Raw genomic sequence first — 25,973 nt, forward strand, 5'->3', positions numbered from 1 at the left:
TATTAAAAGAAGTAAAGCTGGCAGAGGCTAGGTGCTTAGTCTTTGGCGGTTTAGTAAGAATATTGGCATTTGATACGCTGATTTACGAGTCCCCTTGAACCCTGCTCTGAAGACTGTGGTTTCATAATGGGCTGAATGGGTTCACAGAGTGAGGATTTCGATTTTCATCAATAGACTTCACGGAAAGCAGACTCGCACCGAGCTCGAAAATAATTTCAATGGTTTTTATTCATTTCACGGCATTACAGCAATCTGATGAAAAATGTGCAATAATAATGATATGAACAGCTTGATTGATCTCTTGGTTTTCTCGCCTATTTTACTTTTAACTCATAAAGTGATTGAAGACGGTGTCGATCAAGTCTCGACCATAAAACCCTTCGCTAGTTACTTACTTTGTACCAGTCGTCTTCATCACTTCCTTAGGAAAAGTTATACCACAACTTAGCACATTTTCACGAGTACACATCGTTACCTACAATAACTACTTTAACCGTGTATCACAGTAAGCAGTTTTCGTGCACAGGTTTACCGACGGGTTTGTTTTGCAATCACGGCCGGACGACGTGCCGTTATGCTAACGAGCCTAAATGCGTTAGAGAAAAGTACCTGTCTACAATAAAGTTAGCATCCGACAACGACCTACTTGGTCACTAGGGGTAGTAGCTAAGTGACCTTACGGTGATACTATGCGAGCTGTTAGATTAACGCGCACTCGACCGAGTTTAGGTACTGTTCACGACCTACGCTACATATATTAATTGCATGGCATTGCACGAAGAGATGGAGAGATATCTCTATCAAAATGAACGATTTCGGCACGCCATTGATACCCCATGTTTTAGTGACAACAGCGCACATTACTATGATTTCCATGGACAGCATTGGGGTCGCCACGCCGCCTCAGGCTGGCAGTATGACATCTGGTGATCTGAGTAATGAGCCGGCCCGTCCGATTTGATAAGGTTTGCGCGTGCGTGCATGGGATGTTTTTTCATCATGTTGTTGTCATCAGTATTACGTGCGTCATTATCGAAGAACCGTAAATGGAAAAAAGGGAGATAAACAGGACGACGACGGTAACGAAATAGCAAACACGTATTATGCTGTGTACATTTTCGCTAGCAACGGCACCTCAGCCAGTTCATCGAACAACAATGACGACTCCATCCTGGATGATACGCTATCCTAGGAACGCCATACCTGAACAGAGCAAGGCCTTAGCTTTTGCTGCCGATCGGCGACGCGACGCAGCATGGCGCAACTGTCTGTCAAGTTATAACTGTCTTTCCGTAAATTTCTCTCCAGCGGAAAATTTTACTAGGCCTGATTGCAGGGAAACAGGCACATACAGAGCCCAGTTATAAGGAATCAGTTTCATCCGAAAACAAAAGTAGGGCAGCAATGGCCTGGCGGGGCCCACTCGCCTATCGGGCGCCACAAACCGTTTTCGTACAGGCTTCACTCGAGTGCTCTGTTTACGGTAACGCAAACAAAAGAAACGGCAGAACGGCGGCAAGAAGGCCTGGTTACTAGTCTAGCCGCCTGGCAGTCTCTCCGGCTACCGCGGACCAGACGCGACAGAATAGGGCTGGAAAGGGTATGTCCTAAGGAAAGACGAACGTACACAAGTCACTACCGCCACCATAACCTAGCAATCTAAAACGAGCGATCTCGTCTGGGAAGAGCGCATCGGCATGGAATGATAAGTACAAAATTACGGTAACGGAGTCGAAAGAAAAACCTTATATTTCGTCACCACTAAATAGCACCCCGTTGATATTGACCACTTCGATAGAACAACCCAATTAACATACTATTTAATATCGTCGTTTAGCGCTTATGGGTTGCGTGGACGATACTGTACCTGCAAGCCTCATAATGGTCCCTGACTGTGTCTGGGCCGAATTATCATCTATGAGCAACATAGCTGTAAATATTATGATGTAATATTATTACTATTTGTATAATATGTACAAAATTTATCAATGCAACCTTTTTTCTAGATAAAAAAAAATTTATACGGCGAAGCTGGCCAAATGTACATACTCATGTATCGTCCTGTGGGCACATAGCTGTCACCATAACACAGCTAAATATGTGCGGGAAACCTTCAAAGGGTAACTTGAAAATATGTAGCAGGCAGAATTAACTTAGGCATTGAAAACAACATTTTTAGATTCAACGTACTAATTGAATGACAAACACCAACGAAGTTAAAATTAGAGTTTACATGTTGGCCTCATCAAGATTGATCACATAAGTTTAGATACCATGATGGTTAATAAAGTGCCTTTTATTTATTTTTTTTTTATTGGAATACAACAAAATAGCATAGAAACGGATAAGTTTTCCAGCAACGCGAGCTGGGAGTCCTGCAGTCGGGCACAGATTGCTTAAGCTTATGCATAACATTACTGTCAATGTCGGGGATGAGTTTCCATGGACACAGCCTAATAAACACTTTTGCAGGTTTCTTAGGCGTTTATTGCTACAGCGATGTGTAAACTGTTATAGTAGTCATAGATCATCATCAATATACGGGGAAAAATTTCGTCGTAAGAAAGTAATGAAAAGGCTGGGTCAATTTTGGGTTAATCGGTTGATTTTGGATGCAGGTGGTGCAGATCGCCTTAAGATATACAAATTTTTCGTGAATAAATGATCCCGTTTTCTTATTCTTGGTCAAGGCGCTGATGTAGATGATTGTAATAGTTGCACGTATCTGTCTTCTTAATTAAGTTAAATTCTATCGCAATCTTAACGAAACAATAGTTTCATTACGTTTACATTAAAGCATCACCAGCCAATCATTGATTTTTCCTCTTGTACATCCATTAAATACACAGGGTAAAGACGTAATTTTTTACATATTTGTTTGTATCACTGACGATATAATTGTATAAACACGTGTGACATTTACTAATCCGCAGATAGTTTTTTCCTTAATATCAGAACGTTCAACTTCAAAGCTTTCTTCTTGCGCATTTATCCATGTTTAATTGTACGAAGCTGTGACGTACGCACAATTCACAGCGTTAACCTCTTTAGATAGTAGGAACGACTGTAGACTTCACTAACTGGGTCTAGCATCTTTTTAACATTACAGCATTCTACCGATGTATGCACTCCACGTGTTTTTGGGACCTTAAAATATCGTTCAGGGTAAGAGCACATCTTTGTCATTATATTTTCAAAGGTCCTTGATTTAATGGAGGATTAATCGTTTCTCCTGATCAGCGTTATGTTTATCGGCCTGTGGTACCGGCGCAGATGGTACTTAGCCGAGTAACTTCACCTCGATATAGAAACCGTCTGATATATATATAGCCATACGAATACTGAATAACGCGACAAGCGGGCAATATTTCGATTTCAGATAAACACATAATTGTAATGGGTCAACGAAATGATACCACCTTTCCAAAATTTTCCACTATTCCTCAGTTGGATTAAACGGGTTTGACCTGACAATCAAAGCCTGCCTTTCTCTAACAAATGTTCTGCTCACATCAGAGCGACACATTCAGGTGACGTACAGCGCGAATGCCAGGATAAATAAACCCCTGGGGTCAGTTGATTCTTAACGTATCACAGTATCTCCTACTCTGCTTCTGCGAGTCTAATAAGTTAATATACGACCATGTATAACATAACCTGTAGAATCTCCGCACAATTAGCTGGCCTAGATTTCGATAGATAACAACTAGAAGATTGATAGTCTTGTAGAGGAAGGTTGAGCCTCTTAGTAATACCTGCAACGGCTGTAGAATCATGGCGCAAAAAGGTAATGATATCAAATGGAACCAATGAATGGCGAGTGAATATTTCCAGGCATAACGGGGACCGGACTACTTGGCCTTCGATAGAAAGTGATTTCCAGCTCGATCTAAACCCGTTCTTCCTTTTAGCCAATCTTATTCGGGCTAGCCCACGCAGAACTCGTACGAAGGAGGTAAACACGGTTTGCAAGCAAATCGTGAATAGGAAGACATTAACCATGTTTAAAGTTTGCGGACAGCCGCACTGGGCTAGTATTACATAGACAGACAGCCACGCGCGTATGTTCAACTAAACGAACAGTTTCCCGTTACGACGACGTCTGCCTCGCATAAGCTCAGTGAGTCATAAGGCATAACAAGGGTTGCGCGGAGTTATCGGCTCAATGTCTGTTGAGCAACGAGAAAGATAACGAATTTTTGATCCCCATTCAAGGGGGGGCGGCGGCGAGGCTATGAGAAGGAAGGGGTAACTTGGCTATAAATTAATGAAATTGTATATATTTGGTGATGCCGAAACAGCTGTTTTAGTTTTGAGCGTCGTTCAGCCGTCGTATGTCGATGGCGTAGACGCAAGCACATTTAACCGGTGTATTATAATTGATCAAAGTGGAAAAATAATATTGACAAGAAAGAATCCTTTTTTACACTCTTAAACAGCTATTATCCTTATGTCAGACTGGCAGTCGACCATACCTTAGTTGAAATAACGTTCGATAACTAAACGAACGTAAAGTGTTGAAGTCGGTGCGAGGAAACGCACAGAACTGCCCTCTATGATGATTAAATAAGAGGAAGCTTTTACGAAAATAATACGGTTGGAAGCGCGTCCATTTTGATTTCGATATATAAGAGAAATTTGTTTTCGTTACCCAAAAGAAGTTCGTCAGCTTTTATATATTGAAAACCAGTAATAGCTACTTAGGAATAATGTCGGGAACGGCATGTCTACACAAGATTGCAGTAGCCATCTTATGACCGAACTGTTGTTTATCGCAGTAGAGCATCGACGACGGAGCCATTGACAACTTCTGCCTGTGCGCGATATTCCTATCACGTCCATTGCCGCCAGTCCTGCGCCGTGTCCTATTTCAATTCGCTAGCGGTGTCACCAATACGCTTTTATAAAAACGAAGCCTATTTCTTCACGGAATGTGCAAGAGTATGAAACTTCCGAACTCATTTAATGAACCTTTTAACTATTTAGGCCACGTTATCGCCCGGTCAGCGTCGACGATATTTAGTCTTCGCCGTTATCAGGGTTCGCGTACTATGCATGCGTCTATCATCCGCAAGGCAAAAATCCCAACGGGATAGGAGTACGGGATGAAATGATTCTTTTTTTGCGTAATCTGCTTGTCTTGTAGATCCCGCATGTTGGACCTAAGCTCATTTATATTTCTGTGTTGAATAAATGGTGACCATTTTGATCGGTCTCCGATAGCACACGAACGAGTTCGAAGTGCGGTGGGATCCGGTAACTGTCCTAATTTCGACTTGTACTATACTCGTCACTAGGTCATGAAAGGAATTATGGATACGGTCTTAACTAATTAGCTGCTATTTACTAAGAACATATATTTGGACGCTTAATTGAGAATAACGTAAAATACCGATTTCTACGATGGGACGTTTCGATTAATGCTGCATACATGGATTTTGAGCAAACATTTCTTCCTCTGCCGGTCAGTTTTTAGAAGTAGAGCTTACGAATCTATCAACGCACAAAGCACGTCAAAACATCTCCGTTCGTCTCGCTTCTCGTAGAGAACATGGTGATCGATACGATGATGATCCTTTCAGATCTATGGAGAACTCTGTTATGATGGATCTGTTAAGCTACGTTATTTCCGATGAACGTAACGCTGTTTCACCTGATAGTGCTCAATGTGTTTATAGCTTGTTATTATATTGTCAGGTGGTAATTATACTGTCGTTCTATAATTACTTGTTGTAGTGCAAAATTCGGTCTAGGGAGACCTCGACAGGGAGGTAACTGTTTTACATCGTAGTCTGCTAAAATAATAGGCCGCTGGCTCAATTCAATATAATTCGATAAATCGCAGTCACTACACAGTTCATTCCGATCGCTGATGGCACGCCAGTGCTTCGAAAAAAAGAAAAAAACTATTGTTTACGTTGAGATATTACGGGTTGATGGCGTTCCATTTCGCCTTTGGGCTTTGCATAATTATAATATTACATAGTGGAGCTAGGCGGTAATCGTGTCACCGCGATGCGCAATTGAAATTACAATATAAAACTTTTCTTATTATATTATGGAACGACGATGGCAGCGACGGCTAATTCCGTTAGGTCATTGATATATGGGGCCGCTGTTGTTTCTTTTTGCTATACTAGAGTGCTATTCGCCTTTTATGAAAAGCTCGACAAGAAACAGCCGACTCTGGTGTTCTAGCTGATCATTACGTTTCTATGAAAATATGAAATTTCTACGAAAAATAATACCGGCAACGTTGTGGGAGGCGTGTCTGTCAATATTAGTTTCGAGATCTCCTTGTTCGGTAGTTATGACGATGACAATGGTTTTAATGAAACATATCAGGGCTTGTGGGGCCGGACAGGGCTTTTCGCTGCTGTAACAAATAAAAGCTTATTTTTTGAAAATTACTTTTTTCGAATCGTAGGAACAGTTTAATTTTCCTTCTCCTTTCGCTCCGAGAAAGTAGTTCCCTCTGACTCCCTGATCAGCGTATGGTGGCAGAGCAGTGACCCGTGTCGAAACAATGTCATTATTTTCGGTTGACGAAACTAATGGACGGTGAGCTGAATTAGATGCTGTTTGCGTGTTTACTGGCTCTAAACCGCCTCCTTCTTGAAACACATAGATTTGGCCGGATCACAAGCACGGATTCGGGCACAAGCGTTTCAAGCTGCGTTCAGGCTTTCCAAGTTATTAACGAACAGCGAATTCGTATAATTAGCTTGATACAATAGACTTTTACGAGTAACAGTGGGGCAGACGAAATATTCCGTTACTACTAGGCCTTAGGAACGCAATAGTTAAACCTCGAATGCGTCACCGGCCGAAAGGCTATTTGATATACGTACATTTTAGATCATGGTTAATTTCTATTTTTCTATATAGTAAATTTCCATCTACTCAATTGATAAAACTAAATGGATATTTTTTCGTCAGCTTTTAAGGCTTTGGGGATATTGCAGGGACTTGCTGTATATAAATTCGTTGAAAGATGTAGCTGTCTACCTCTATGCTTTCGTATCATGTGGGAAGACATCTTTCCAAACGGTGATCGGCTTATATGATTACAGGTTAGCTGGGTACTGACGACTGATCTGATCAATAAGATTGCTTGATAGATCCGTCAAAATAAAGCACATAGCCGTAATAAGTCGTCGTGTGTGAATTACAACAATAAAGTTTTGATTAAAAACTATTCATAGGTTATTATGCGGCCATCCACATTTTGTCCAACTTTTTCGCAGTTATATTGTGTAACATAAGTTACCAGACAAACGACTTGAAAAAAATTCACTATGCCTCGCCTTGTATAGTCATAATAATAATTATTATAGTGTCACCCACGGATTAAAAGGTTCGCTCCTTAGTGCAGAAGTTGCAACGGGCGGATATAAATTTTCTCTGAAATCGTTTTTCTATTTTCTGTGAATCGATTCACTTTCAACACTCGCTATGAGCATGACCCAGTAATGAGGTCTCAAATTGAAGTGCAAAACGGGAACCGAAGCTCGATTGTTGTCGGAGGGCGTCTGCACTGTTGTCTGCGCTGCAGTAAAAAGCTGTTATTGCTCTTCCATTTTGCTCTCCACCAAGAAATGCATCTGAAAAATTCTCTAAGGCGTACACGGAGTGAAATACACCGAAGTTTCAATACGCCGACGTTTACTTTTGTTGTGTCTATTGTGCGCCTTTCTCTTCAGACATGTTGCTCCGTCATAGCTGATGCCTATTTTTAGGTTCCACCATCTGGGTTAGAGATTGTTTTTTTTTTTTTTTTTGTCTGTATCAATCTGCTCACTGACAAAAGCAGGCATATAGTGCTCGTGCTTATAGCTAGTATTCGTTTCGGCAAGTCAAAGAATGTTCATAACTTTTATCATTAGAACGCATTCGTTCCAAATGCAAAATGAAAAAAATCCTCTAAAAATCTATTAAAAGCCAATTGCCAACGTCAACCACCAAGCCTTAAACAGCTTCCATTTTCTAGTGCGATTCTCATTATTCTGAGCTTCTTATACCTCGCTGCTTACCTGTAATTAGCTGAATAATAAAGTAAATTCTATTTTGTGCCCGTGATAAAAAAAACTGCCTATATAAGGGAACTCCGTTTCAGCATAGTATGGGGTCCTCTTCGTATAAAGGACATGCTGCCCAGATTGCCCGTTCACTGGACATTATGAACGCATTTTCTGGTCCTAACGACTAAACTCGTGTTTGAGATGCTCTTCATGCAAACACGTTGCCCTAGCAGGAGTTTCTTGCAGCCTTATTTGCAGCAGAAACACTTAGATTCTAAGCTTCCACGCAAACTTCTTACAAAAAACACCTCAATATTTCACAATGGCTCCCCCGTTTATCTCTTATAGGGCCGCACCTAGATACGGCACCTGATCAATACGTATTTGGCAAAAAGCACAGAATAAGTTTGTAACCTTCAATTCGACACGATTTATGCTATCCAAAACCGGTTACTTCTAGTTTTATCCTCATCTCTTGCGTTGCTTCTGTTCTATTTGTCAGAAATGTAAACTCGAATTAGACCAAAGAACACATATGCACCTGTCAAATGCTCGGTGGTTCGCGAGTCTCACATGGGTTGCCCTCTTTGCGTTGGTTTGCTCGGATGAGGGAACTTCTTAGACACTCAAGAATATCAAGTTGACAATATTGTGCTCATGGGTAAGTTGTTGTTAATGGTGCTCCCGGAAAGCACTGCAGGCAAGAAACTCGACTGTCATGAGGAAGTAGACGGCTATAAATAGGAAACGAAGTATATGTTGTTTTTTTTGTGCCTTAAAATAGAGTAACCTTCCGAGGCGAAGGTACGAAGGGGCAAGCAGAATAGTGATGGCATTTTCAATTTTGGCGATTGTCGTAACTATAGCTCTTCTTTCCAGGACTTAAACACTTGTAAAGATTAAATAGAAGAAATTAAACCAGAAACAAAATCATCTGTTCGTGAAAACGAAGTATGAAGTTTTTCAAAACCCGCTCATACTGCTTTCTAAAGTTGAGGAATTTATCGAACACTTGTATTCTATTACCGTAAGGCTCGAGGCCTATTAAGTTGTTCTTCAATTCAAAGGTTATTCAATTGTATCTATCGTGTGATATGTCGAAGAGTGCTGTGGGGCTATGGGCTGGCCCAAAAAATGTATTTTGTGGGTATTGAACTCTGCGAAGAAGACATTGCATGTTTCTCCGTAAAACTGTTTGGAAACTTGAAATTGTACTGTCGTAATTGCTTTCATGTACACGCACTATCCTGTCATCTCTGACATCGGCATCCATCGTACCTGTACCTCAGATAAGCCCTTCTTCAGGTAAATCTGCGCAGGCCGCGTATATGGTTTGGATTTTTTAAAAATCAGGTGAATAAAAATTTCCATATCTTGGCTGTTACAAAGCATCTCGTTTAAACGAAGTTGTGAAGAACTTTATTAACGTTATGCTCTAAGAACGTTTTACATGCGCTCGACGTGTGTTGCAAAATTGAAAACCGAAGATAAATCAATGCAAGATTCGTAGGCTGGAAGGAAGGTCAACAGCGCCATATCTATTGAAGCATCTGCGTTGTGGTGCCTAACCGATATTTCGGATGAGTTCAAGCAGAATCTCGTATCATTTTCAGGGACAGTAAATATACAGTAAATTGAGCAATATAGCATCTAATGAAATTTTGTTTTATTCTATCTAAATTTCAATTTTATGCGCTCATGCACATCATTGTCGAGATGCCTTCAGAGGACACCTATTTTAGAGACCGACTTACCTGAAGAACATTTGTGATTAAAACTGTTGGCTTCAAAAGCCTTCAACTCCGTTTAAGGCTTTGTGAAACCTTCGGTACAGCCTATTAAGAAGTAAAGAGAGGGCCAGTCAGAGCCTCCTTTCTAACAGGTTTCAGTTAGTTGAACTATTTTTGTCATCGTCTGCTGCTCGTTGACCGAACGCGGAAATTTTACAGGCAATACATGTACTTTAAACGAACGCCAGCATTACACACAGGTATCCTGAACGATATTTCACCAAACGCACCATAGCAGGCTTATTATTTCGGTACGGGCTACCAGCATGGTGTCCTACATTCATGGTGCTCTCACTTGTCTGACTATGCCATCGACAGGATTCGGAAATAATATAAAATTCTTAATTAGGATAAAACGTCCATTTTGATGATGCAAAGTTCAGCCGACGCTTTTAGTTAACTTAGGATTGCGCGCTTTATACTTATTAGTATTATTTTAATGACCTCCCGACTTTACCTTCACCCGGCATCGAAGACGAAACATATTCAACTGCGCTAACTTTCCAGGTAGGTGCGTATATGAACTGTGTAAGATCTCTTAGAAGAAATGATTTCAGCTGAAATTGAGATGGAAAAAAAACGTTGTCTTGATTTCACTGTGCCTCATAGGGTGACACCTGGTGACTTCACAACATCGCTCCCCCTTTGTATGTCGAGTTCTTTTTTGTATCTCCTAAAATTTTAAATACTTCAGACGGATACGCAGCACTAGTCATTATACCTTAGTATTCAATTTGGATCAGTTTCCATTCCGACACAATTAGTAAGACCTTAACATTATCCAGTAATCGGTACGACAGAAGAGCAGGACCCAGGAATCCACGCAGCCTCCTTAACTCAACCCCCTGCGCGTGTTAAGTGTCCGACGCGGCTGTTGAAGTCAAACACCCTACATAAGTACCGAAGCAAATATATATCTGTTTTCCAATCGTCCAGCCTGGCTTGAAACGGCCTACAAGTCCGCCCTTTCATCGAATACTTGCGATACGATGTAATAGACGTAGATATTTGCGCTACCTGTTCTGCGTCAGTAATCAATTTGCAGAGAATAGTGTGTTAATGTAAAATAACGATATTCAGGTACAGCTAGGACAAATATTCCTTGGTAACTCGAGTTCCTTTTAAATATTGGACTGAACAGGTATAGGGTTAACACAGTAAAAAGCCGATCTTACAAAATTGCCACACTCATAAGCTGAGCGTTTAAGACCGGTGTTCCGTCAATTGCCGTTTGGCTAGAGAGTACAGTGTCGTGCTTTCATTGCCCAGCGAGCTCATAACTTGGGTCGCGAAAAGTGAAACCTCTGCAAAGTTTATAAGTGGGCTGGAACAACGTGCAAACTTATCAGTGGACAAGCGCCCCCGTTCCTATTCATATTATTGTTCAGCTTGCCGTTATTCAGTGCAATCTAATTAGAGGAACCAACTTAAGAAGTGGCAGTCGAATGACAATCTATCAAACGCCGCCCGACTACAACCGTGAATTCGGTGACATTAAAAAAATACCAACTTATCTAAGAGGTGCCGGTCCTTGTTGTTCCAACCCCCATGTAAGAGGCGCTGTAATAACAGGAGACAAATCTAATCAAATACTCCTCTTTTCTGCACATTGAAAAGAGTGCTAAGGATCGACTGCAGTGCAGACTTTTCTTTATGTGTTCCTGATGTCGGTGGAACGCGATACGCCTTGGCTAGCATTATGTTCTTGCCGCGGTGCAAATCAGGTTAGGTCACCGTGTGGGCGACTAGGAACCAGGAAAGAGCGCACATTGGTGGCCATGAAAATGTTTACATTCAGAGACATGTCACCCACTGCCGCTACGTACTTCACTATAGAGCTTGTCATTTCCACTGGGTCAAAGAGATGACATTGCCCAAATAGCGCTTGAGCTAGTCAGTCCCACTTATTTAATGAAATATTGCTTGGTTTGCACTTAATTGAATTGCTCGACTTTTCTAATATTCACTATAGAGCCATATGAGATGTGTTGAACGTATCAATTCCTACCAATTTGCCCTAACTAAGGTGTTGTATTTTCGAAATTATTCTTGTCTTCAACCTTAGAATCGATGTTTGGTGAAATGCATGAACTCATATTTGATTTCAAATCGACCCGTCGATCTATAGAAATTGTTAGTTTGCGAGAATTGTTGGTTTATTTTGTTGGGTCCCACCCGTGTAGTGCTTGCTGTACATGGATATCCTGCCCATCCAGCAGTTTACCGAAAGGACGCGCAACAGGACGTCTGAGAGATGGTTAGACTATTGAATACCATATTTTGACAAGAAAAAAAGCTTGCACGAAGGCCAACAGCTTACCTAAGCAGAGGTAGAAATGAATGTAGCATGTTTTACGTCAAGTTGCACCTAGTTTGTAACTGTAGTGTGCATTGCTTCAACAATATATTTATTTATCTCCGCTTATGACCGAACGAAGCTTTGTACGTAGTCATAAAGAAGCAATGTTTTCGTGCGGCGTCTATAAATGAAAGCTGTCATATTACCGAGAAGAGCTCAACGATCTAATCAATCAATCAAAAAGGTCCGCATCTGCGTGTCGGCGCTATATAGTCGGACACGGCTGGTACTATTACGGCCGAAGGTGCGATGAATCGACTATAGAGTATTCAATTTCCCAGCCAACTCCACGATTAGATGCACTTAAGAATAACTAACTACACACCGTTACCAGGCAAGCAGGCGTTACACGATCTCTCCTTAAACTGCTTTTCTTTGCTGGTGGGGCATATATTTTATGAGGGCAATTTCTTTATCACTGCCTCTTAATTTGGGTGTTAAGCTGGGATAGAGTTGTACCCTATTTTATAGACGCGACTACTTTCGTTTCTCTGTCTGGGCTGTCCTTGCCCCTGCTGTTCGAATATCTGATTAACGGAGGCATTTTCGCGCATCCTTGTTATCGGTACGTATGTGTGAGTGTCATTGGACTTTGTTGAATTAGTCTGCTGAATTTTGTCTACGTTGAAAAGCAAGTTTCTAATTGTAGAAGTAATGTCCCTAAAGCGTTAACGTATATGTCGGTGACGAGATCAACCACTGTAAGGAGCAAAAATGGCATTTGTATCATTAGCGATTAAGTCCAGTGGCAACGCCTAATAGGAAAGGTATAACTGCGACAAAAAAAAATATTGATTTTCCATCGAAGGACGCGTTTTATACAATATGTACGAAGCCAATAATATTAGTGCGAGTGGTTTATGAAATGCACGTAAGACGTATTCATTGAACAGGTTCTATAATAGAATTGTTCGGATGCTGTCTCGGCAGCATCGTCCTGCTCCAAGCTGCGCTATGAACTCACACAACGGAAAACGTTGCGGAATTTTAAAAAAAAAAAAACATCCGAAATCAAAACGCAGTCTGGTAGATTACACTATGGGTGTCCATGTGCTTGGGAACGGATAGACGCAGCGTCTCATTGGCACTGACCCGTTCCGCGTGAAGCAAATGTACGCGCGCTTTGTTTCACAGTTTATTGGATTGTTACAAGATTCAGAGACTATGGTATAGCATCCCATTACGCAGTGCCTATTCGCCAGCCGCGGGCAATCGCGAGAATATTGCTCTACGAGAGATAGCAGTGGCAGTGGGCCCCAGGGGCTTTATAAAACTGATTGCCTTCTTGAAGCATTCGTTGACTGGTTTCAGCTACCCTTGCCGCTCACGCAGTAGACCCCCTACTGTCAAGAGATCTCTCCGTCTGGGTTAACTGCCAGCAATTGTGATAGATAATATAAAACTTAAGATGGCTTATTAAAAAAGGTGACCGTTTAATAAGCTCTATATACGTGAAACTGAAATTTATCTAAGCTTGAAAATTTCGAAAAAATACAAATTTTTTGAGCGCGAAATGCAATAGTTTGGTAATTTTTAATTAATTTAAATTTTAAAAAATATTTATCAAATTAAATGTGAAATTTATGTTTTTCTTTTCTCTTGTTAAAAATAAAACCCCAAGTATCAGTTCAGAGACAACAAAGAATATTCATTATAGGCCTACACTTTTTGGATTTGACGTTTACGAATTCAGTTTACGACAGCTAATTTTCTTCGCATTGGTGGATCGTGGTGTTTTCTGTTCAATTTCAGGCCGTACATATCTAAATATAGCAATAGGATACTATTATTACAAATGATTATCGAAAGCAGACATTTTGTATCTATAAACATTACAGAAACATAATAGATATTTATAATATTTACTTTTTATCATCGACAGCGCTGCCTACGATCTTAAGTGAATATGAGTTCGTATATACAAACCATTTTAAAGTATTCTCCAAAACTATTTTACTAATGACCCTAATAAAAATTTGAGGAAAATGACCTGTTTGCACAGTTATCTGAGAAACGATTAAGCATTTGTAAAATAATAGAAAAAGCCGCTTAGTTGTTTGACCTTTACACAATAGGCGCCTATTTTGACTGGCAAACTTAAATCAAGTAAGTAAAATTAATTTTTCATGTTCTCTGATGTATATGGTCACTTTGTCAGGGAACGGTTCAGATTTTCTAAAAAATATTCATACCTACATACGCCCGACCTATTTTGTTTCTCGATATTTACATGAAAGTTTTTATTTCATATTAATAAATTGTAAACAAAAATTGTTGTTAGAATAAAAAGTTAAAATTATTTTCACTTTGAGTTAGCAGAACAGCCGCGCAGTGGTATGAGGTCAATGGTAGCATAGTGGCAACTTAACAGAAATAGGAAAGCGTAGTATCTGAGACACGACAATAGAGAATCGGTTAGAGGACCAGAGCACAGCTAGAATATATAGAAAATATCTCAGTGAAGCGAGTACTAAGCTAAGTAATGGTATTACACGGAAACATAAATACGAAGTAAGGCCGTAAGTGGCCTGAAACGGGGTGATGGCGCAGCGTAAGGGGAAAACTGAAACAGGACAACGTGGACCATTTTAACAGGCTAGCGCCGCAACGTGATAGAGCTACTTCAATGTAAAGCGAAGGCCTGAACTTCAACAGGCCTTCGCTTTACATTGAAACTATTAAAAGACCGTTGCTACATAATGTCTGCTGCACATATGGTTATGTGTGGGAAAGGCATGAATAGGGAAATAGACCTAGGTGTTAAATGAAGAGAATGGGGTTGGACGTAGGTGGCATTTACTAACCTTAATTGTACAGGCCAAGTGGCAGCATCTGCTCGGTGGTGACGTTTCAAGATTTAAACGGAGCATATTGAGTCACTTAATGCTCGACTTGTCCAAACTGCGTTTAGATCAGCAGTCTACGACAAAGTTACCTCTTCTTTTTCAACAAACGGACTCTGTTCAAGCCCGAAACCTATTTTTTGTTTACGGTGCACCTATTTATTTTCTAGAGGTGTCTCACCTTGCCTTGCATATATGTGGAAGCCAATATTATAATATCTCCCGTACACGTTATTTATTGTAACTTAGACGGATAAGGAAACAGATAGTGCTTCCGTTGGGTCATTTTATAGCCCCTGTCCCCGGCGTGAATATCCCCTACGGGAGTTACATTGCCAGTATAATTTGGTTTCTTATCTTTATTTAACTCCTTCTGCCGACTAGTGTGCTATAAGTAGTGGCTGGCCCCATCTGTCACGATCACACTGAATGTTAATTGTCTGCGGCAGTAGGCACAAACGTCCCGACATTTTCATCGCGCATTTATCGTAAACGTCTAACACCGGCCTAGCTCTTCGAGCCCATGCTTCTGCTGTAACGCGAGAATAGCGATAATGCCCGCAAGGTCACAGGATCAGCGAATGTTTCTTAGACTACATGCTTCGCTACTTGGTGCCATTGGTTCACGTATGCCTGTTTAAAGGCTGAGGACTCCCCGGCCACACGTTAGGGTAGGCAATGGTTCTACCTACTAACTTCTCTCCCCTTAGGGAAGGCTGAACTTCTTTAACCTCTTGGTAGCAGTTCGGCCCGATTCTGTAAGTAATGGTCTCGCGCCCCAGCTGTGACCAGCACAGCAGCCTCGGGCTCGCGTAACCAACTAGCTGACGAGTGTCTGTTCCACGTCCGACAACGCCAAGAGATTACAAACGAAAGGAATGTATGAGCCACGACGCGTACGCAAGACCTTAAGAAGAAAGTGTATATCAGTAGACATGCGATAGACTGTATTGCGCGTAGATGTGTACGTGTGTGTAGAAAAGAAAAGTCAACCACTATATACCACAAGGGTATCTAATGTTGTGCTCCCGCTCAAGTCGGTAGAAGTCTAAAGACCATGCTAAGAAGATGAGACTATACTTATGGAGATATCCTTTTTCGCCAAAGTTAAAAATCTGCTTTCTTTCTACTTCTTTTGTCGTCCATCTACTCTAGCTTCGCTCACAAGAGATTCTTGTCGCACATAAGAATGAGCACTTCTCTCCCTACCCGGTCATCACGCTACCTCGAACGGTTCGATACAACCGTAAGCGCTGAAAAGGTCATTTGGAGATCATATCAAATGCACATCAGCGATGGCTCTTGGGAGGCAACGCCGAATCTACTTGGTCAGCCGACCGTGTGCTGTTCCAATCCGTGATAAAAATGGGGGCCGTTTTGACGTCGGTGTTGCCGCTGCTGCTGCCCTCGGTGTAAAGACTATGGGTCAAGGAACAGCAGGCGAGTACATAACCAAAAAAAAACATGTGTTTTAGGCACTTGTCATTGCGTTCGATCACATTCTAGAACTCCGTTAAGGAAAAACAATAGTCATTAGTAGTCTAGGATAAATTTTCAAAATGTATCAATACTGGCGCAGTATGGAAACATACGCTAGAGTTTCAAGGAGACGCTGAGCTTTTTCTCGTTTCTCGTTGTCTTTCGTTAATGTTAATATTTTTGTCGATAAGTTCACATCGTCTACCCACAGATCGAATTACTACATAAGGAATTTCAACAGGGTACGAAACAAAGAGATTTTAGAGTTTCGACATTAAAAAACGATAATCTTGAACGGCTGGCGTATCCTTAATCGAAGTTTCGTGTTCAGGGATACAGTGTATTCTCCATTATGTTTTTGCCTTTTCCAGCTCCGGGACTCATGTCACTATTTGAATCTGTACTCACAGAATAAATTATCAATATAGTTTGAACGGAGGCTTCCCTTCAAAATCATCAAACCTTACTTAATTTCCCATAGAATAACACTGACTGGTCGAAAAGGACCGCCAGTGTTTTTTTTCCAGTCTTATAAATCGTTTTGCTAGGCGGCAGCGGCCCAGGATGCATGATCCACTTTCAGTCTAATCAGACACTTTGCATTGTCGTCGTATGCGCTCCATTCCTCATCAACCGCTGCAGAGATGGTTTAATTTTGTTACGTCTCTGTAAAGTTTTATCGATGTATCTATTATCAAGTAAATTCTGTCGCGTCAGTTAGCATGACATACAAACATCGAGCTTCTTTTCATAGCCAGCTTTCTTCAAATGGTCTAGAACTGCTCAATGGTGGATACTTAGTTTTTTGGCGATATCGTAGCTACCAGTATTTTGTTGAAAGTTCGCAAAGTTATCATCAACTTTTTTATAATATCTTTCGCATTGAATTTTCCGGAGCAAAAGCGACAAAATCATACTTGGGATGTTTCTTGCGACAGCGCAATATGGCCGCACATCGTTCGTCCTTGTATAATAAGAAAATTGTAAAATATAACCAATTTTCATTGAAATTTCATTTTATTTCTAAATCGCTCTATCATAAGTCCGTAGTAACAATTACTAGTACGTCTATTACCATTAAAGGCTTTCAAGCGATATTCAATGCCAACCCCCACGGGAGTAAAGTGATCTGGAAGGTGGAAAAAACCGTCAATCAAAAAACCGTTAATAGTAACGATAGTAATAAATAAGTAATAATAATATACACTTAATTTAAAAAAAGAACATAATAAAGGTATGCCTCAAGCCTTCCTATTCTGTCTCTTGTTCAAGATATATTAATCACAAAATCGCAATTATCGTTTTCATACATTTCATTTCGTTTTTTCGTGTCACCTGTCCACTAAAAAACCAAGGCAAAAATTAGATGCATTTTATATCTTGGTGTAGTTTTCCAAGTTATTTCCCTAACTAAGCTTTAATGAAAAAATATAATTTAGGGTAATTATTAAACTAACTGGCAAATATCAGGGTCGTTCGTAAGATTCGGAAAAAGGCATACCTGTGCGACAATTACCGCGTACAGCTCCAAATACCATCTACGTTAGCCAATCGGGTTCTATTGCTGGACGACCCATATTACTCACTACTGCTCGAATCGAACTAATTACCACTACGAGAAATGAGATCGTCGGACGCTGACGTAAAGGCTGATGCTGCAACGGTATCTGGCTTTTGGAAAGCTTGGGAGCTTCGCAGAGTTACCAAACCATTTTCTATATAAGATACAAAGGACGCTCTAAGATGCAGGGGCAGCGTTCTAGGAAAGAAAAGCACCCGAAAAATAAAAAGACTAGTGGACGGCCGCAAACAAAGCTTTCCTTCATTTTGCGAGTATTCGTGCTGTATATCGGGCTGTTACTAACAAATCCGGCGGACTTTGAAATTGAAAGGCATGAATGGTAAGTTTCTGATACGTATTAGAGATACCTTCCTTTACTTTTTGTACGCATTTCTCGGTGCTTTGCCAGCTTCTGAACGGCCATATACGTACAATTCGCGTCTCCACGTGTATGTGACTTTTCGAAGTAGATTTATAGCTAAATACGGCTGCCTGCTGGTTGCCCTTTCAAGACATGGAAAGCCCTGTGATCACATAGACCCAGATCGAAACATCAAGTGGATACGAATCATCGTTTAATATTCAGTCCAAGAAATAACTAACGCATGGGGTGAGGTCCGGCGTCGTCATCAAGTAGTCAATTGCGATGCCAATAGTCCATAAGTGTCGTGAAAAGGGATAGCCGGCGTTATTTGTTATCTTTGGCAATTTCCTTAGAGTGACAGATGCTTCTGATATATCCATTAGCATCACTTTACATTCAAACCTATTCAGCACAGCCACCGAACTCGATTTCCCTTCAGGATGACGCCATTTTGTCGTCTGGTTTTTCTCCAGCGCTATTAGAATTGAAGCATGCCTCGTCCACTGCGCTTAATTAAATAGCGCGCGAAATACACCGCATGAATTTCCAGCTGAGTTAATTGACGGGCGACCAACTTATACCCAGTTTCGGCATTTCAAAAAACTTCACCATTGAACGCTGCTGTTCAAAACTGAAAATGCTTTTCTTTGTTAAACTTATATCTTTTGGAACAAACCCAGCTTGAGTTTACTAGGTTTTAGAAGATTGGATTTTACCAATTAAATTGCCTATTCTAGCAGGGCGTCATTTCAAAGCCTGTTGAATTTCTTTGTAACAACCTAATAATAAAAGAATCAAAATATACAGTGGATTATTTGTTATAAATTAGTCAAATCGTGATCTACGTCAAGGTCGCTTTTGAGGCTGTTTTCATGCAGAAGAAAATAACAAGAAGAAATAATAAACAAGGGTGCTCCCTTCTTTATTTTTAGGTTGTTTTATTGTAACATACAGCTAGTTTATATTGATCGCAAGGAGTCCTGTTTTGCAAGAGCCATATTACAGTTCCGCTGAAACTGAAAGAGATTTCGAGCTGGATTAAAATAGCTTACCTCAGAAAATCGTTTTTGTTTCGCTTTACTTGACCCTTTAAAATTTGCTCCACTCTCATTTTACGTCGCCTACCTCAACAAAAGCAACAGAGGGCAAAAGGAGGCCCGACCCGTCTGCGAGCACCCTCAACGGCCGTCGCTTCGAACTTCTTTGCTGTTGGAGAAGCTCAGAACTAATGAAATTTAGACGCAAACCCGTTCTATCTCGTCGCTACGTGTATTAACCCTGCTACGTTCGGCCTCGATCCGTTCAGCTCATCGCACTATCTGCTGTAACGGGCTTGTGCGCTCACCCCCCTTCGAGTCTATTGTTAAACTAAATGATGTCGCGCGCGCACACAAGGGAGACAAAGAGCTTGACAGTGACCAACGTGTTCGGAAATGGCTTAGCTACTAGTAGTAGTAGTAGTGCCGCCGTACGAGAACCACTGCTGATACTAATTGTCCATTAGAAAAGCCTCAGCTCAGAGGTAACTGCTCCAAGATGACTGGGTCACCGTAGCCCACGTCGAACAGCGAAGTGGGAGAAACGTATGATACGAACTGAGTGTTCAAATATCACTGCTATCACATTAAGGGTTCAAGGACAGCCTCAGAAACATCAACGTATCGATAGCACACCCGACAAGATATGAACATTAGCTCGCGACAATTACTCATGGCGCCGGGGAGAACGTGGAATGGCGACGAACTAACGATTAATCGAACGTATATTGCTGGTTCTGCACAATTCCATTAGTGAAATTGAGTTAGAGCTAAGTGATGGGAAGCGCGGAGGACAGCGGACGAGGAGTTCGAGATGGAGGAACTATGTTTGCAGGAGAGTACTATGAAGGGGACAGCGCTTCCGTCCCTCGTAAGTATTTCACAAAAAAGAAGAACCGATGGTCGCTTGCACCAAAAAATCCTGACGGAAATGAAGTCGAAGACCGCGCAAAAGATTGTAGTTAGGTTAAACAGCGACTAGGTAAATAGGACAGAATGAAAAATTTTGAAGCGCCATAGGTGAAGTAAAATGAATCAAGAAAATGACGAATTTAATCCAATTTTTTTTCTGGGTTACGACCATGGCGAGAGGCACATGCGTCGACATTGTAAAACATCGATCCCGGGAACTTACAAATTAAGTAGGAAACATTCGAATCAATCGTGCTTTTCAGTCGAAGTTGGGCAGATAATATGCATTTAGCCTCCCTATTCCGGCCACTTTTAGCGCACTTAGCATTTCCATGCTGCAGGCTGTATTTTTTCATTTTTTTTATGTTATCAAGTTAAAGCAGTCTACGCTATACATTATAAACTGCTTCCGAATATAATACAGATGTAGGCAGGCTTCGTCTACGACAAGTGAGTCTTATCTAACGATCTGCTTTCCAGGAGATCGAAATCAAACTCTGGCTAATTAGAGGAACATTCTATTCATTCGAATATTTGTAGCGGCGTAAAACCATGGACTATCTTATTTAGTATCGACAAACGATTCACTGTACACTAAGCTTGTTGTAACTATGAGAGACGATCAGCTCATCGGCGCGAGATTATACTATACCTTAGTAGGGAATGGTATCCTTTATATTTCGAATGACAATCCTGAGTGGAAAATGGTGCAGAGAGTATCATTGGAACTAAGTGTATCATCAATTTTTTCAACATAAAAACTAAGATTTGTCAAAGAACTTCGGATTTTCTGACAGAGGCGCTATTATCATCTGCATTAAAAAGGTTCTCAGTCAGCACGGTCAGATGACTGGAAGAAATCTAAGTAAATTATTCTAATCTATGGATGTGGTTTTGAAACTACCCATCATGGGCCTGTGGTGGCGTGATTTGTTGTCTTTGACTTATGATGTCAAATGAGCTACAATAGGGCACGCTACAGTCTCCTCAACTCGACAAACTGTAAAGTTGAAAGCTGCCAGGCGATAGATACCCACCGTGCTATGATGCCGTTGTAGAGTAGTTTTCGCTACCGAAACAATTTGTATATATTTGCATTGTAATTTCTACAGTACCGTCTATACACTCCTCGTTAAATTTTGTGCGCTAATAAAATGGCCACTAATTGAGAAGTACTAGGCCGCACAGGTTCCTATACAAATGAGGGCTTTTATACGGTATTCACAGCAAAAAACTAGATAGTTATTAAAACATGCTCCGGAGGTATTTTCAGAAGATAGTGCTCGATAAAAGTCGTCAAAAAAATCAATTCTATAAAGTCTATTTGACGAGTGTTCTACGACTGTTTTTACACATCGAAACACGAACATCGTAATTGTTATGCCCAGTTCCATGTTAGAATAGCAAGTTATGTGGCTTCGTTACAAGGTTCGCTTTGCTGTTGGTAGGCGTTCGCCATCCACAGACGGTGCACAGAAAGACGCTCATCATTTAATTATCTATGAATTGATTCAACGTCAGCTTGTACATTGAATATGGTTAAATCCCGTAAGGCAGTTTATTAATGTCACATGAATTATATCATATTATATATGGGATATATGTACGCACCCTACAGATTAACATGGAGTATGTATTGAAACAGTATTCGTAAATAACTCCGTTGGAAATGATTCCGAGGAAACTTTCCCAATTGTTTCTACTTCCATTGTATTTCTTTAGAAATAAGTTTTAACCAAAGGAAATTAAAATTTTAATAATTCAACAGGATGTGTTAGTTAACTTAATATCCGTCTTTCTATTGCAGTCTGGAGCCCAAAAAATCTGGAGTCCAAACGCCATACACAGAACAGCTGTACGATAATGCTTAATGTAACAACAATGAATAAGTATAACGTAGGGAATTTCTATATCAAACAGAAGAACGTTTTTATTATTTTGCATTATCAGAGACTACGGTGAAGATAATATCTATAGAAACCAATTACGCGCAATTGCTTTTGTTTTTTTTTCGGAATTGTACTATTGAAACGTAATATATGGTTACCAAGCACCGAAGAGGGAAAAGCTTATCTTCGCTCGATAAGAGGTTTGCACCTAGACGCAATCAGATAACATTCGAAGGACCAGCTGGCTTCGAAAAATGTACTTACATTCTACTGTTTTAACTTTAAATTAGTAGCTCTAAAGTGACTATTCAACTGCTGAATTTAGATCTAAAAATCACTATGTAATGGGAATCCGATTATCAAGTCAATCAAAATCATCAATGCGCTACCCGCTTTGAAAAGCCTATAGGTGATTTGTACAGTTTTTGTTTGATAGAAACTCGTTAAGCGTTTCACTATTTTTGGGAAAAGTCAATATAAATCGTTACACAAACGGTACATACTATATGACCGGCATGAAGAAATATGTGAAGTACAAGCGAGCGGAGCGCACCCCATCTCCACGGTAGCCTAGCAAACTGGTTGTCATCATAATTCTTCGTAAAAAGAAAAGAAAGATTTTAGGCAGTAGCAGCGTATGACACACAATGTTGAGTCCTTTCCCAAGATACTAAACGCTAATTTGTGTATCTTTGTTTATATCCAAAGTTGTCATCACTTACAGTTTCCGCCGCTTACGGACTTTTTGCATCGTAACTACAAATATTGATAGTAACTGTTTTTTCTTTTTTTTTTGAAAGAAACCCTTTCAAAAATTACTTAAAGTTAGGAGATTCACGAAAACTAGACAACTTGGTGTCGCGGCAGTGTGTAATGGACAATAGACGAGTCCGGGACGACTCGCGTCACGCTTCATGTAACCGTTCTGGGACCTCAACTGTATTTTAAATATATAAGAAAAAAAATCAAAATTGATAATGAACATTTTATTGGAGAGGGGTGCATATATTGTATCATTTGGCTGAGGAAATGCAGCCTCAGCTTCGCCAGGTAATCAGGGTGGTTGTTACGAAGTGCTACCACAGTATTTTAAGAGCATGTCTACGGAAAAATTGTCATTATACAAACTCTAAAGATGCCACTAGAGAATCTATTATAGCCCATAAAGGCATATGTCCCTTAACCGATATGGTTCCAATCAAAACCGGAACTTACCATTATGAAGCTATTCTACCAATAGCTTCTAGAAAAAAAATGCGCTTCTAGCAAAGAACATATAATAGTTGCCCTTGACAGCTGCATTTGTGTTAAGAAAGGCTGCGTTTCTTAGGGCCCAAAGCTGATCAACAGATCCGGTATTGATTAATCTCGCCATTTGGGTTTCAGTGGATCCTCGGCCCACGTTTGGCATACGCTGGTAGTTCGAGTCGGCTTACGCCAGCAACGACTTGTAAACAGAGTCAACTTCTCGATTTTTTTTCCGACTTTTTTAATTAAATGTTATATGACAGATGTATAACATGCGAAATAACAACTTGCTGAAAACGAACTAATATCACCTGTTCTACAGCGTGGTTGGGTTTTATGCTAACGCGTTGTTGTCAATGGTCTCGTTAGCTCCAGATGTTTACCGGATCAGCTATTGATTCTAACGACAGTTCCACGTCAGAGAACGCTATGGCGGTCCTTTCTTTCTTAGCAGTAGAATGTATTTCATAGACGTGTAACGAAAAACTTAAATTGTAAGCATTGTACACTTTGTTTCTATCTCATTTCCATTTGTACCGGCAAAACTTGTAACCAATAACGTTGTCGCGAGTGACTTCCTTATGGCCTATCTGTTAAATGGCCGCTGTAACGGTCTGCGTCAATTCGCTACTCACTATATATGTGAACTTCCATCTACCGCTAGAATAAGCTTCTAATTAGTCGCTTTTCGGTACATGGCCTAAAAACCATTAATAGCCAAATCTACACATGTTACTATAATGCCACCGTGGCAGTCGCACTTACTTCAGTAGTCGAGCATGAATCGCACCGATAAATTCGTTATTTTGTTAGAAAAAAAATAGAGATGGTCCGCTAATTAATAAGACAATTGTAATGTCACGTAAATGAAGTACAGCATTGTTTTAAATGGAGCCTAAAAAATTAGAAAGAACGATACATAATAATAGCAATCTAATGTCTACAACCGCATGTTCTATTGATTAACAGATAGGCAAAAATAAATTGAAGCCATTATGCGTCTGGATAATTGTACTCGACGTGGAATCTTTGAAGACTTCACAAACAATAAAAACCGTTATTGCAAAGATACATATATCATATAAAATAACTTGTATAAATCTTCATTATGATAATTAGCAATGGTAATAAAGTAATAGCTCGTAAAAATATCGTACGGTATTTTGCATGATCTATACCCAAAAACTAATTCAGAACGTTTTGATAGAGGGCATGAGTGGTACGACGGTGAAATGCTAGTTAAGCAAGCTCCAACACAATACATTGAAATCTGTTGACTTCAATGCTCTTGTTAGAGGAAGCTATTTTCTCATTCAATGGATGCCTTAAGCCGGTTTTAAACCTATATGGTTTTCCATCCAGCATACGATCGATCTAGGTTTGCTCGCATTTAAAATAAGACATCTCAATAAGCGTTCGGAAAGAAATACAACAGTATAGCATCTTCTTCACTAGTATAGACAACTTGGCTCTGATCGTGATCCTCGAGGTCGAAAATAAATTAGCGGTCTACCTTGACACGTTTACGTATTATACTCTTCTTATTAGGATTTTATCCTTTTGTTTTTTTTCTAGCAAGTACTTATGTATTTACAAGGTCGAGTTGCAAAAAACAATATCTTTGATCGACACTTTTTATTCGTCTTTAGCCGAGAACAACCCGGAATAGGTGACGATGAAGGTTCTATGACTGAGAAAAGTATTAAAGGGCCGTTTACTAAGTTAAAAGATGGCATCCTCGGTCTGAAAAATGTATCTTAGTTCACTTTTCCAGTATGGGGAGACTCAGCTTAAACCAGCTTCAAAGAAAACGATTGTCAGATATACCTATATGCTTTAGCCACAGAGTTTCGACTACGTGCGAGAACCTAGCTTTTTCGAATGTGTCCTATCTTTTCTAGTTCTGTTCCTTTTATAGGCTTGAAACAGCCGTATCACATGGTACAAATCTATACTTTAAGAACCCGATGACTGCCCCGTATATAATGAAACAAAATAGTGACGACGCTCTTTAGCACGTGTTTTTTTTTCGGTTTAACAATGTTAGATAAACACAGTATCTTTACTAACAATCGTGTAAGCAATTACTACTATTTATGCTAAAATGTTACTATTCTCTATTGTTACCCATGATTTATTTATTCAGCTTACGTGTTGTTTTTCGAAAACATATTGCAGTAAAAAAAATTGAAGGTCACAGGAATCTTTTTCCAGAAACGTCAACGTTTCCGTCAGCATCACACTTAGAATATACTGTACTTCAACAGCACTATCATACGTAATTTCTGATGAAGCTATATATGTTTTTTTACCTACGTAACCTAAATACTTGAGATCTCAACGGATGTATCTGTAATTCATATATGTATAGATCATATCGTACGTAAATGAATACAAATCATCAAGTCCGACACGTTGGGCAGTCGACTATTGTTGATGTTTGCCTTCGTGTACGACCAACCACCCCGCG

General features: G+C 40.2%; 2 long non-coding RNA genes across 3 annotated transcripts in view; both read left to right on the forward strand.

Moving 5' to 3' along the window:
* LOC111265865 (uncharacterized) overlaps nt 1–16,921 on the forward strand; it is a 19,449-nt gene extending 2,528 nt beyond the window's left edge. Inside the window, exons 2-3 of the long non-coding RNA XR_002683726.2 lie at nt 3,110–3,165; nt 16,169–16,921. This is a non-coding gene — a long non-coding RNA (uncharacterized LOC111265865). The remainder of the gene's footprint in view (nt 1–3,109; nt 3,166–16,168) is intronic.
* Nucleotides 16,922–18,286: 1,365 nt separating this feature from the next.
* On the forward strand, nt 18,287–24,690 carry LOC111265871 (uncharacterized). 2 transcript variants are annotated; one of them, XR_002683727.2, is made up of 3 exons: nt 18,287–18,393; nt 22,174–22,221; nt 23,642–24,685. It is a non-coding gene; the product is annotated as an uncharacterized LOC111265871 (long non-coding RNA). The 2 variants fall into 2 exon arrangements; XR_015313212.1 differs by lacking the exon at nt 18,287–18,393 and adding an exon at nt 19,570–20,325 and having other exon boundaries at nt 23,642–24,690.
* The last annotated feature ends 1,283 nt before the right edge of the window (nt 24,691–25,973 follow it).

This window comes from Varroa jacobsoni, unplaced genomic scaffold (assembly GCF_002532875.2).
Source record: "Varroa jacobsoni isolate VJ856 unplaced genomic scaffold, vjacob_1.0 scaffold_109, whole genome shotgun sequence".
Taxonomy (NCBI): Eukaryota; Metazoa; Arthropoda; class Arachnida; order Mesostigmata; family Varroidae; genus Varroa; species Varroa jacobsoni.